Below are 12353 nucleotides of genomic sequence, written 5' to 3' on the forward strand. Positions count from 1 at the left end.
GGAGCGATGCATAGAATTCTGAAAAGTTGAAGTTGTCTTGACTGCATACGTTCATGATGGTGCTTTTATGGATAACTCGAGCACAGGTGTTTTTGACATTATGTGAAATACATTTGTTTTCTATTCGCAAACCAAAAAAAAAACTATACATAGCTCCTTTAAGTTTCTCATAAATGTGAACCATACAGCCTTTTGCTTGTTTCTTGCATGTGCTGGTGTTGACATTTGTTTGCTTTGTATTGTTTTGAATGTTTTCAACAAATCAATTTGTTTGTTATGGATTGTCTGACCGTGTGTGTGGATGCAGTGCATGCTGTGAGTGAGTGAGTGTGTTGACAGTGCGAGTGTATGAGTTTAGCCTTTGGCTTGCGCGTGGCTCGTGTCCATGCGGCCTCCAGCTTGTAGCTGACTCTCCCGTCTGCTGTTTTAGGGCTGCTCTGAGGATACTGTGCGAGTGTGTAAGTGTGTGTGTGTGTGTGTGTGTGTGTGTGTGTGTGTGTGTGTGTGTGTGTGTGTGTGTGTGTATGTGTGTGTGTTTGTGTATGTGTGTGCATATGTGTGTATATGTGTGTGTGTGTGTGTGTGTGTGTGTCCTGGCCTCTCGGACGTCGCGTGTCTCTCGTGTCTCTGTTGTGGCCACATGTGTTTTCTGAGGAGGTGTGTGTGTGTGAGCGGAGGGAATCAAGGATGACAGAGAAAAACAGAGCGAGAGAAACAGAGAGAGAGGGAGAGAGAAACAGAGAGAAACAGAGAGGGAGAGAGAGAAACAGAGAGAAACAGAGAGGGAGAGAGAGAGAGGAAGAGAGAGAGAAACAGAGAGAGAGAGGTTTTTGTGGCCGCTGTGCTCCGCGGCGCTGTCTCTCCCGCGCCGTCCCTCGCCCCCGTGCGTAATTTAGGGCTGGAGCGATGACATCTGCTCATGATATTTACAGAGGACCGTGGGGGCTAGCGCCGCACATCTGGAGTCTAGACTTACTGGCTCTACAGGAGTGGAGTCGCACCGCACCGCACCGCACCGCACCGCACCGCAGTCCCCCTCTGTCCTGTCCTGTCCACCACTCACAAAGACACTGGTGGCATGGGGAGAAAACAGCAGAAGAGATAGATAGAGAGAGATATTCGAAGATAGACAGATAGATCGAGAGAGGGGGAGAGAGAGATACAGAGAGAGGGGGAGAGGGAGAGAGAGAGAGATATTTGAAGATAGATGGATAGATAGATAGAGAGATACAGAAACAGGATCAATCAGAGGAGACATACTTTGAAGTGGACGGACGAAAGAGATCAGAGTCAGAGTTGCCCACAATAGAGGAAAAGAGCCTTGTGACTGTAGGAGCCAAGCAATCTTTCGAGACTTTTTTTCTCAGACAGATCTTGATCCAAATGTAGGCTTTTAAACAAAGGTCTCTCTGGACTCATATTTGGGCATACTACACATACTTGCACTGACAGAAACACATTCATACACACCCCCTCACAGACACATACACACACTCTCACACATATACATAGACACAGACACACACACACACACACATGCACCCTCTGCCTTTTCTCTCAAACTTGAGAACAGAGTCTTGTTCCTGCCGTGTGGATGATAAATGTTCACTGTCAAAACACTGGTGTGTGTAGATGAAGAGCTCCATCCTCGCTGTTAATCCTCACACTCCCAGTGCTAAAGACACACACACACACACACACACACACACACACACACACACACACACACACACTCGCACATAAGAGCTCCTAAGCAGACTCTGGTTTATTTTACTCGAGTAACACATCCATCAGCCATTCTCCATAGGCCTCCATCAGACTCCTCTGCCTCTAACCCCCCCCACACACACACTCACACTCTGTGTGTGGTGTATGTGTGTGTGTGTGTGACGTGTGTGTGTGTGTGTGTGCGTGTGTGTGTGTGTGGTGTTCATGCTCACTCATAGGCGGCTGGGGCTGCTGTGCAGATCTGCATCATCAGCTACGGGCTCCTTGCTGTGACCCACTGGCTGAACCGCAAGTCTTAAAATGCAGGAAATCACTTAATGAAATTTTCGCTAACAAATTCACCTACTCAAAGAACAAGAGCGAGAGAGAAAAAAAAGGGCCACCAGGTCTCTCTGTGAAAGTGTGAGGCAGGGGGAGTGGGCAAATGTGTGTGTGTGTGTGTGTGTGTGTGTGTGTGTGTGTAGTTCTAATTCTGGCACAGGGACAAACATGTGTATTTGTGTGTGTGTGTGTGTTTGTGTGTGTCTGTTGTGTCTGTATCAGAGTGCTTGTGCGTGTGTGTATACATATATATGTATGTGTGTGTGTAGTTCTGACAGGGATAAATGTGTGAGTGTGTGCACGTGTCTGTATTAGAGTTTTTATGTGTGTGTGTGTGTGTGTGTGTGTGTGTGTGTGTGTGTGTGTGTGTGTGCATGTGTGTGTGTAGTTCTGACACAGGGACAACAAAGAAGGACTACAAAGAAGTGTTTTTTTCCTCACTGATTGTATCTGTGTGTGTCTTGACTGTATTTGTCTCAGTTTAGTTCATCAGTTTCAGGTCTTAGAAAACACAGTGCCTTGAATCAACATAAAGTAGCTCAAATAACCGCAGGCATTTGTTTTTCTGCACTCATTCCTATCAGGGCTGATGATTCAACAATACACCAGCGATGTCACTTCCTCACGCGCCAACACAGAAGCCCTCGTGTCCCTCGGCCCCTACATGGGCACAACGCTGGCCGAGCGACGGGCTCTGCGGCAGCGCCAGGGCCAGCAGCGTCATGCGCCAGCGAGGTAGATTTACGGCTAACAAACACGAGTCTGGGTCCTTTTCAGCGTGTTCTCGGGCACTCTCTTTTACGACCGACACGGTGTTTTTATGTGTCTGCTCGCCCCCCATCACATCCACACTGACCCCTCTCTTTCTCTCTCTCTCTCACACACACACACACACACACACACACACACACACACACACACACCCTGGTCTTTGAGCACTGGGGCATTTCAGTGGTGGTGTTCAGGTTTCTGGTGTTAAACAGGTCATAAAACGCGGCCACACAACACCCTGAGTGGCCGACCTGCATCATATGCACCCCCCCCCCCCATTTGAGATTTTGGCCCTGCTTAGTGACTCCTGAGCCTGCAAGGTGTGTTTGAACAATGTGCCTGAAATCATATCTGGGTCAACCAAGTAAGATTGGTCCTGTTTGGAAAGTTACAGCAGTTCAAACTGACTTATTGCATTTTGGTGCAATTTGAAATTGATCCCTCCTGTGTGAATGGGGCGAGTTACCTCATGCACCCTAACGGCTAACGTCTCTTTCCCACCCTACTTCTCTAGGCCAGGTGGAGAGAGAAAGAGAGAGAGAGAGAGAGAGAAAGAGGGAGAGAAAGAGAGAAAGAGAGAGGTGTCGGATAATGAAGAAAAGTTCTATTCAGGTGTGTCAACCACAGTCTGACCTCCTTCTCTCCTATTACTGGAATTAAGGACCCTGTTTTTTCCGCAGAACTTACTTAATCTTACTTTTAAAAGCCGAGTATTGCAAGAGTGTCGAAATACCAAGCATATTATAAAGTGTGGTGAAATACCTAATAAGAAAACTACAGAAAAAAAGTCTCCGCCAGAAAAAATAGTCCTTATTTGTAAAAAAAAAAGCTGTTATATCCCACACATATTGGCTAGCCACACTGCTTTCTTACGCATTTCTGATGGACGTGGTCCAATAGGCACCGACACCTTTGGATGGGTCCAGCTCAACTGGCTGGATTTCCCTGAATTGCATCATGAGTCTGAGATGTTGCAATGTGCTCTGGTGACATCTGCGCACACTTGGGCTGGACTGAGCCCATGCAGTGAGCTCCCAAAGCGTTTACGGTCAAAGCCCTGGTGGTGTACCAACAGGTGGTCACAGGCAGAGAGTCTGCCTGTACGTCAGAGTCTAACTTATGGTGGCATGATACAGCCTGATTACTGGGCAAATCCAATTATAAAAAGGACATTTACATGAGCACAGGATGTACAAGTGCTTTTGTACTGGTGTATTACTAAGGTGTGTGTTCAAACACTGTGTGTTTAAACTGTTTTTGTTTTTGGTTAAACATTAATGATCTGAAAATACCAAGAGCTCTCTTGTAAATGACCGTGAAAGACTAGATATTTTCCATTAGAAAACAGCTCAAAAAACAACGAAACAAAAAAACAGTAAATGCTGCTGCCAGAGAGTGAAATCAGCTGAGTCTACGCCTAAAAGCAATTCTCAGTGTTGAAGCAAAGAGAGCTGGAAAAGTACTGCAGAGATATCGCACTGTCATTTCCTCTGACTAATAAAAAACAGTATTTGGCATTAAACAACTATCTGATTTCATGGTTGGTGGGTGGGTGTGAGTCAGTGATGAGGTTTCAATTTCAGACAGAGTGGCTGTGTGTGTGTGTGCATGTGTGTTTATGTGTGTGTATAATCTGTCTCTTAGCACAATGCACTCAAATGCCCATGCATACACACTTTCTTGTATGTGGGAATTTCTGCAAGTAATCCGTTAGAATATGTGTCTGTCTGTAGCTTTGCATGAAAGTGTGTGTGTGTCTTGTGTCTATTTGTCTGTGGGTGACTGTGTCTGCATCTCTCTGTGTGTGTGTGTGTGTGTGTGTGTGTGTGTGTGTGTGTGTGTGAGAACACCCCTTGAACGGTCTCCACTGTTTCAGAACAGCTCAGTAAAAAGCACCCAGCCCCTCTCTCAGACACTACAATAGCTGCATTGACCAGCCCCTGGGTGCCTAACTCAGGTCAAGGTAGCAACACAATACTGCCCAATGGTTTGTGGCCACTAGCTGGGCCAGACAAGCCTGTCAGTGTGCAACAACCATGGATGCTGCAGCACATATGGTCTGTGGCTAGGGCTAGAATGACCTGATTGGATCTCGCTGTGTGGAGACAAACTCACATCTGTGCTCTATGGATATGAGTGGGTCTCAGTTGCATACAACAGCAAATCTGTGTCACTTTTCTTGTTCAAGAAAAGCCAGGGCTGGCCCCAATACAAACCTTTCAGTATTGTGTGTAACAGTATGAACCGCATAGAAGATGAGATCAGTTTGGGATGGGAAGGAGGCTAGTAGGGAGGTAGGGACCTTTCATGGACGGCTCTGAAAATAAAATGTCCCATGATCTTAGCTTGTTAAAATGGCCACTTTAATATATTGTGATTCATACTGTTGTGTATTCAGTTATATTATGTGCTGTTCCTGCTATTCCACCACACCATCAGAGGGCGCACTTCCATTGATTGTTTCTAACTACTACAATGTGTTGTGAGATGACGTGCAGAATACTGAGATAAAGAACATACGGTGAACTTGCTGCTCGTCTCATTTTCTCTTTATTACATTTATACTAGTAAGTTCAAGTCTAGTATAGGACAAATTGGCGACGAGGATGACGACTACAGTGCCTCTTCCTGCGTTATTTCTGCCGTGTGCCGGACAACCTACAATTCCGTTCGACACTTGGGCTAAAATGTTTGAGAACTACCTGCTAGCCATTCATGCGAAGGGGGACGACTGGCCAGACACGAGGTTACGTGCACTTCTTTTACACTGTTTGGGTACAGAGGGCCAGCGTGTGTTTTACACACTTGCAGACGCAGGTGATACTTATAAAATGGCAATGGATGCACTGCGTGCACACTTCATGCCTGCAATTAACGTCGTGGTGGAACACAAGTTCAGACAGCGAATCCAGAAACCACATGAAACCATTACAGAGTATGTTGCCGCGCTGCGTGAGCTAGCCATAACGTGCGGGTTTGAAGACAACCGAGACGAAATGATACGTGATCAAATTGTTGAACATGCAAGCTGCGCTAAAGTGCGCGAGAGACTTTTAGTTCAAAGTGATGCAAATTTGACACTAGAAAAAACATTGAAGGTCGCAGTTCAGGTGGAATCTGCAATTGGATATGCGCGAACACTGGGCCCAGATTCGCGGGCTCCAGTACAAGCTGTGACGGTGAAGCCTAAACGTCCATTCAAAGGCAGAGGGGCGAACAACCACCATGCTGCACCTGCAAAGGCCACGCCAAGACAGGACCGATGCTGTTTTAGGTGTGGGTCATCCACTCATCTTGCAAACGCTCCAGACTGTCCAGCACTTAAAATTACCTGCCGTAAATGCAATAAATTGGGACATTTTGCAAAAGTATGCAAGTCTTCTGAAAAGCAAGCCAAAAATGTGAGTGTCGTTAGCGTGCTGGGAATTTATAAAAATCAGCCAGCTCAGAAAATAATGTGTGAAGTGACTATTAATGCAAAGTCAACTTCCTGCCCATTAGAATTAGTAGTAGATACAGGGGCCGCTGTGTCTATTATTTCTGAACCTGTCTACAGAGAGCATTTCAGCAATGTGCCTCTGACTGAACCTAAAGTTAAGTTGGTGTCATACACAAAGTCAGATATCCCAGTACTAGGTTGCCTATCAGCTACAGTGCAGCATGCTGATACTACAGCACCAGCTACATTATATGTTGTGAAAAAGACAGGTACTGCTGTCTTAGGGATGGACTTATTCAGGGCACTTGGACTTTCTATTGTGGACAATACTGTGCTCTCACCTGCGGCTCCAGTGACTGAGGTCAAAACTGGGCCATTAGCTTGTGCTAAACTGGGCTTGGCCAAGGGTTTTCTCCACCGTGTGAAAGTGAAGGAGGGCAACGAAGCAGTACAGCCTGTCCAACAGAAACTAAGGAGACTTCCTCTCTCCGTGAGGCAAGCCGTCTCCATGGAGCTCGAGAGGCTGCTTCAGATGGACGTAATAGAGAGGATTGATGCATCTCCATGGGTCTCACCTATCGTGGTCACGCGACGGAAGAACGGTGCGGTGAGACTGTGCGTGGACTTACGTGAGCCTAACAAGGCAATAGTGATGGACTGTTATCCACTTCCTCATATGGAGGAATTGTTCTCCGAAATGAGCGGCGCTACAGTGTTTTCCACAATCGATCTTGCAAATGCTTATCATCAGATGCTCTTGGCAGAGGAGAGCAGAGACTTAACTGCGTTTATAACGCACGATGGACTGTTTCGGTTCAAACGTGTACCATATGGACTGTGCTCAGCCCCAAGTGCGTTCTCTAAGATGATGTCGCTCGTACTGAAAGGCTGCAAGGGGGTCCAGTTTTATTTGGACGATGTGATAGTGTACGGGAAGGCCAAGATAGACCATGACCTCAACTTGCAGGGGGTGCTCGCTGCGATCAAGGGAGCTGGCCTCCAGTTAAACAATGAAAAATGCCAGTTCAACCAGTCCAGCCTGAGGTTCCTTGGGCACACGATTTCTGCTCAGGGTCTGCAGCCACTCACAGAGCATGTCAGAGCCATTTCAGAGGCTCCGGCGCCGACAGACGCTACAGCACTACGCTCCTTCCTGGGGCTCACAGCGTGGTACCAGAAGTTCGTTTACAACTACGCCACGCTCGTGGAGCCCATGCGAGCATGTCTGCGTGAGGACAAATTCCAGTGGACTTCAGCGGCTAAAAAGAGCTTCAAGGCTGTTAAGGACTGCATTGTGAACAGCCCAGCGCTGTCCGTCTTTGACCCCAGCCTCCCCACCTTTGTGTCTACAGACGCATCTGATTATGGCTTGGGGGCGGTGCTGACACAACTACATACAGATGGAACAGAACACACAGTCGCATGTGCCTCACGTACGCTTAACCCTGCCGAACGCAAGTACTCTATTGTTGAAAAGGAGGCGTTGGCCTGTGTGTGGGCTGCCGAAAAATGGAGGACTTTCTTATGGGGTACCAGATTCACACTACGCACAGACCACCAGGCTTTGACCACACTGCTCGCGACAAAAGGCCTGGGCCGCGCAGGGATGCGCATTGCGCGTTGGTCAGCAAGACTCCTGTGCTTCACGTATGACGTGGAGTACCGTCCTGGCTCACAAAACCAGGTTGCTGATTGCTTTTCCCGTCTACCTCTCCCAGCAGAAGAGGATACAGAGCCAGTAACAGAGCCAGAGCTTGTTGCTCTGCTGGACACAGAACTCAAAGCTCTCTCAGTGAATGAGTTTACTGATGCATGTGAGGCGTGCCCTGAGCTCACAGCCCTCAGAACACAGATACATAGGGGCTGGCCTAAGACAGCAAAGACCCTACCAGATGAGCTCAAACCATACTTCGCCACAAGAGATGAACTCTCAATCCAAGACATGATTATCTACAGGGGCCCTCACCGACGACTCGTGCCAGTTGCCTTGAGGAAGCTGGTGGACTTGGCACATGAGACACACCAGGGCGTCGTCCGCACCAAACAAATGCTGCGGGACTTATACTGGTGGCCAGGTATGGACATGTCTGTGCAGGAGGCTATCCGTACATGTGGATCGTGCCGGCTTAATGACAAAAGTGCCAAGACACATGCCGCTCCTCTCCAGCCCATTCCACTACCTGATGCTCCATGGCAGAAAGTGGGCATAGACATTGTGGGACCGTTTGAGTCAGCCAGCTGGGACTGTCGCTTTGCCGTGACACTGATTGACTACTATACAAAGTGGCCAGAGGTCGCTTTCACATCTACCATCACAACCGCAGCAATCACTTCCTTTCTGTCTACCGTGTTTGCCCGGTTTGGAAATCCTACAGAACTGGTGAGTGACAATGGAACTCAGTTCACTTCCAGTGAGTTTGCTGAGTACCTTGAAGCGAGAGACATCAAACACAGGAAAGTGTCTCTCTACTATCCACAAGCAAACGGAGCTGTAGAGCGCTGGAACCGCGTTCTAAAAGAGACATTGCTTTCTGCTGAACAAGAGAAAAGGCCATGGAAACCGTTCATACAGGACTTTTTGCTCACTTACCGTGCTACTCCACATGGCACCACAGGAGTGTCACCGCATGAACTTATGTGCAACCGACCAATGCGTACCAAAGTAGACATTGGCCCTGCTCGCAAAACTGATCCACTGCCAGAGGAACAACTACGCAGTCGGGTCGCTGCCAAACAACAAGCATCGAAAGCATACACTGATGTGAAAAGGGGAGCGCGTATGCCAAAGATACAAGAGGGAAGTTTAGTCAGAGTGAGGAAGCCTTTCCATGTGAAAAAGGGACTGACTAAGTTTCAAATACCTACCAGAGTGATACGCAAAGCGGGTTCTAATGCTTTCGTTCTGGAGGATGGGCGTACATGGAACGCTACCCACCTAGCTCTGGTCCCTGAGATGGAAGAAGACAGGGATGCAGACCCAGAACCAGTGGTTTGTCCTGCCCCTGATCCTGTGCCGGAGTTGGCCCAACAACCTGAGCCGGCCCAACAACCAGTTGACCCTGGGGTCATGGACAGACCTGTGCGAGTGAGAAAGGAGCCTTCTTGGCTTCAAGAGTATGAACACTAGTTGTTCTGATGGACCGTGAGGTGAAAGAAAAGAATGAGTTAAAATGTGAAAAAAAAGACAAAATACTGTTGTGAAAAAAAATACTGTTGGTTACTGAAAATATATAGCCTACTGTTGTTGACAACTGAATGTGAAAATATATTGTCTATGTTGAACACTGCGTTTATTAGATTAAGACGAGGCTGTTGTGATTTAAATGCCTGGGAATGTCATTTTAAGTTTACGGGTTCAAAAGATTACTTGCTCCAGTTTATATGTAAAGTATGATGAATGTAAAATGGTTGATTATTTGTAGTAACATTTCTAAGGTGAAGTCCTGAGTTGATGCTGATAATATGGCGATTGAGTTATTGCACTACTAATGAGTTATTGCACTACTAATGAGTTATTGCACTACTAATGAGTTATTGCACTTCTGAGTTTTGAAATAGTGCTACTCTGCTGAGGTCAGAGTTTGTTATTTTGGTTACAGGTAAACTTCTTAAGAGAGGGGGAATATGTTGTGTATTCAGTTATATTATGTGCTGTTCCTGCTATTCCACCACACCATCAGAGGGCGCACTTCCATTGATTGTTTCTAACTACTACAATGTGTTGTGAGATGACGTGCAGAATACTGAGATAAAGAACATACGGTGAACTTGCTGCTCGTCTCATTTTCTCTTTATTACATTTATACTAGTAAGTTCAAGTCTAGTATAGGACACATACATACATGTACACACAAAAACAAAACAAGGGAGAGAGGATTGCTTTGAACCTTGACGCTTGGTTAAGATGAAACACCACAGTGGCATAAACTGCATAAAAATCTGATCTTGTCAGGACTAGCTTTAAAGTGGTAAGCATTGGCAAACATTGGCACAATAAAACAGTTGCCAATATAAAACCACTCTGAAACCAAGACGCAGAAGCATTTTGTGGTGGCGATCAGCATTTGTTGTGCTGATTTTTCAGAGGACTTTGCTCAGACTTTTTTGTGTTACGGTAACGGGTGTGCTAGGGGTTGTTGAACGAGAGGACACAAACTCTGACTTGTCTTCCCCAACAACATTACATAACGCCCACCTCCTCTCCACCACACCCAACCACCACCCTACCCCACCTACAGATCCCTCAGGGGCTGTGTCCCAGCTGGGCCGGTTGCAACATCAGAACACGAAGAACTCAATCACCAGAGTTAGACCACACCACACCACACCACAGCACAGCACAGCGCAGCACACACACCTCTCTGTCAGGCCTACACTCACACAACTCTCAATCCAAGATGTCATCATAGCACAGACAGTACATTTCATGTTCAATACAAAATGTTACTCTTAAATGTCAAAAATATCCTCCCAGAGTTTTAGCCACATCAACAGTTATAGGTGAAAACAATGATCAAAGTGAACTAATAAGCAAATAAAATCTCTGTAGAATTGTATGGACACCGGAGAAATTATTAGGGTTTTGGAAATGTACCCTATTAAGTGGTAGGCTATACCTTAAACCTACAGACGGATATGCTGAAAAAATAATTTGTTGAATATAAATAAACAGTTTCTCTTGGTATGAACTCTCATCAATGTTCAACGTATCGTATCTGCAAAACTTGGCCTGTTTCTGGGACCTTTGTGAACAGATATTGGTGCAAATAGTTTTTGCTGATCTCTGCTGTTCTTGTGCACATCATGAAGCAGATGTGTGCCAGAGTTTGTTCTCCAGCTGTTGTGCTGCTAAGGCTTTTCCTCCACGGCCTCTTGGTGGTGAGGAACACTGGTTGTCGTTCCCTCATGCATCCCCCTCCGGAGGGGATTACTAACTGATACTGAGTCTCAGAACACTCTCAACTGCACAAACACCCTGCCTGTTTGTAAATATCACTGACCTAAGGCAGTGCATTGTATCAGCACCATATTGGCTAGTCCAGACTCTAAGACGCTCTGAGGTTAAATAGGGCAATGTTGTGAAACAAATGTAAACATACTTGTGTGGCACATTATTGATGACCTAAACAACATAATTTTATACAATATGTGAAAAGGGGTTCCCTCCTCCTTGTCTCTATCAGTTAAACTACTGTTATTATTGTCTATTTTCACTGATAGTCTGTGCTAACAAAGCGTTGAAATAAAAATCAAATGTACTCACTTTTTTTTTTCTTTTTTAAATGTGATTAAATTCCATTAGACCCAATTCATATTGCACTCACAGTTAATTTAACCAAAGAGGATTACACTTGTCTTCATTTTCACAGCAATAACTCTTTGGTCAGCATACCATCACATTGCATGTATTACCTTTTTCGGTCGCTGATCTTATTGCGACCTCTACTGGTCAAACGAAAGTACTTCAAGTTGATCAGGATCTAAGTTTCTCAGCATTGTCTTAAAAATGCCACACTACAAAATGAATTAATCATTAATAGTAGAATGGTAGAAATAATTAAACCCAAAGGAGAGACAGCTACATTAACATTAGTTATAGTTAGCCTAACTCCTTTCACTGACGGTTATCACTGACAACAAAAACATTGCTCAACATTTACATAACAAAATGTCCTCACTTGGGTGTACTTGGAGGACCAGGATGGCTGAGTGGTGAAGGCGTTGGACTTAGGACCCATTGGAAGCATAACCTTGTGGCTTTGAACCCCATTTCTGGTAGCTGTCTTACAGTAATGCTAAAGAGCAACACTGCCATGATGGGCCTAAGGAATGAAATGACTGACGGAACTGTTGTCTAATTACTCATTAATGGGAAATACTAAATGCAGCATCAAAGGATAGTGGAGAAACATCTACATCAAGAGATGAGGTGATTAAAGTGTAAGTCTGCGTAAATTGAAAAAAATGTGTTTTTCTGAATGAACATACATCAACTAAGCCGTGGAGTAAGCCGTCGAGTAAGTATCTTTCGTTGATCACGTAGTACAAAGCTAGCAAGAGAAAGGGCTACAGCCCAAAATAGCAAACAGTGGGT

The sequence above is a fragment of the Sardina pilchardus genome, chromosome 9 (genome assembly GCF_963854185.1).
Source record: "Sardina pilchardus chromosome 9, fSarPil1.1, whole genome shotgun sequence".
Classification (NCBI taxonomy): Eukaryota; Metazoa; Chordata; class Actinopteri; order Clupeiformes; family Clupeidae; genus Sardina; species Sardina pilchardus.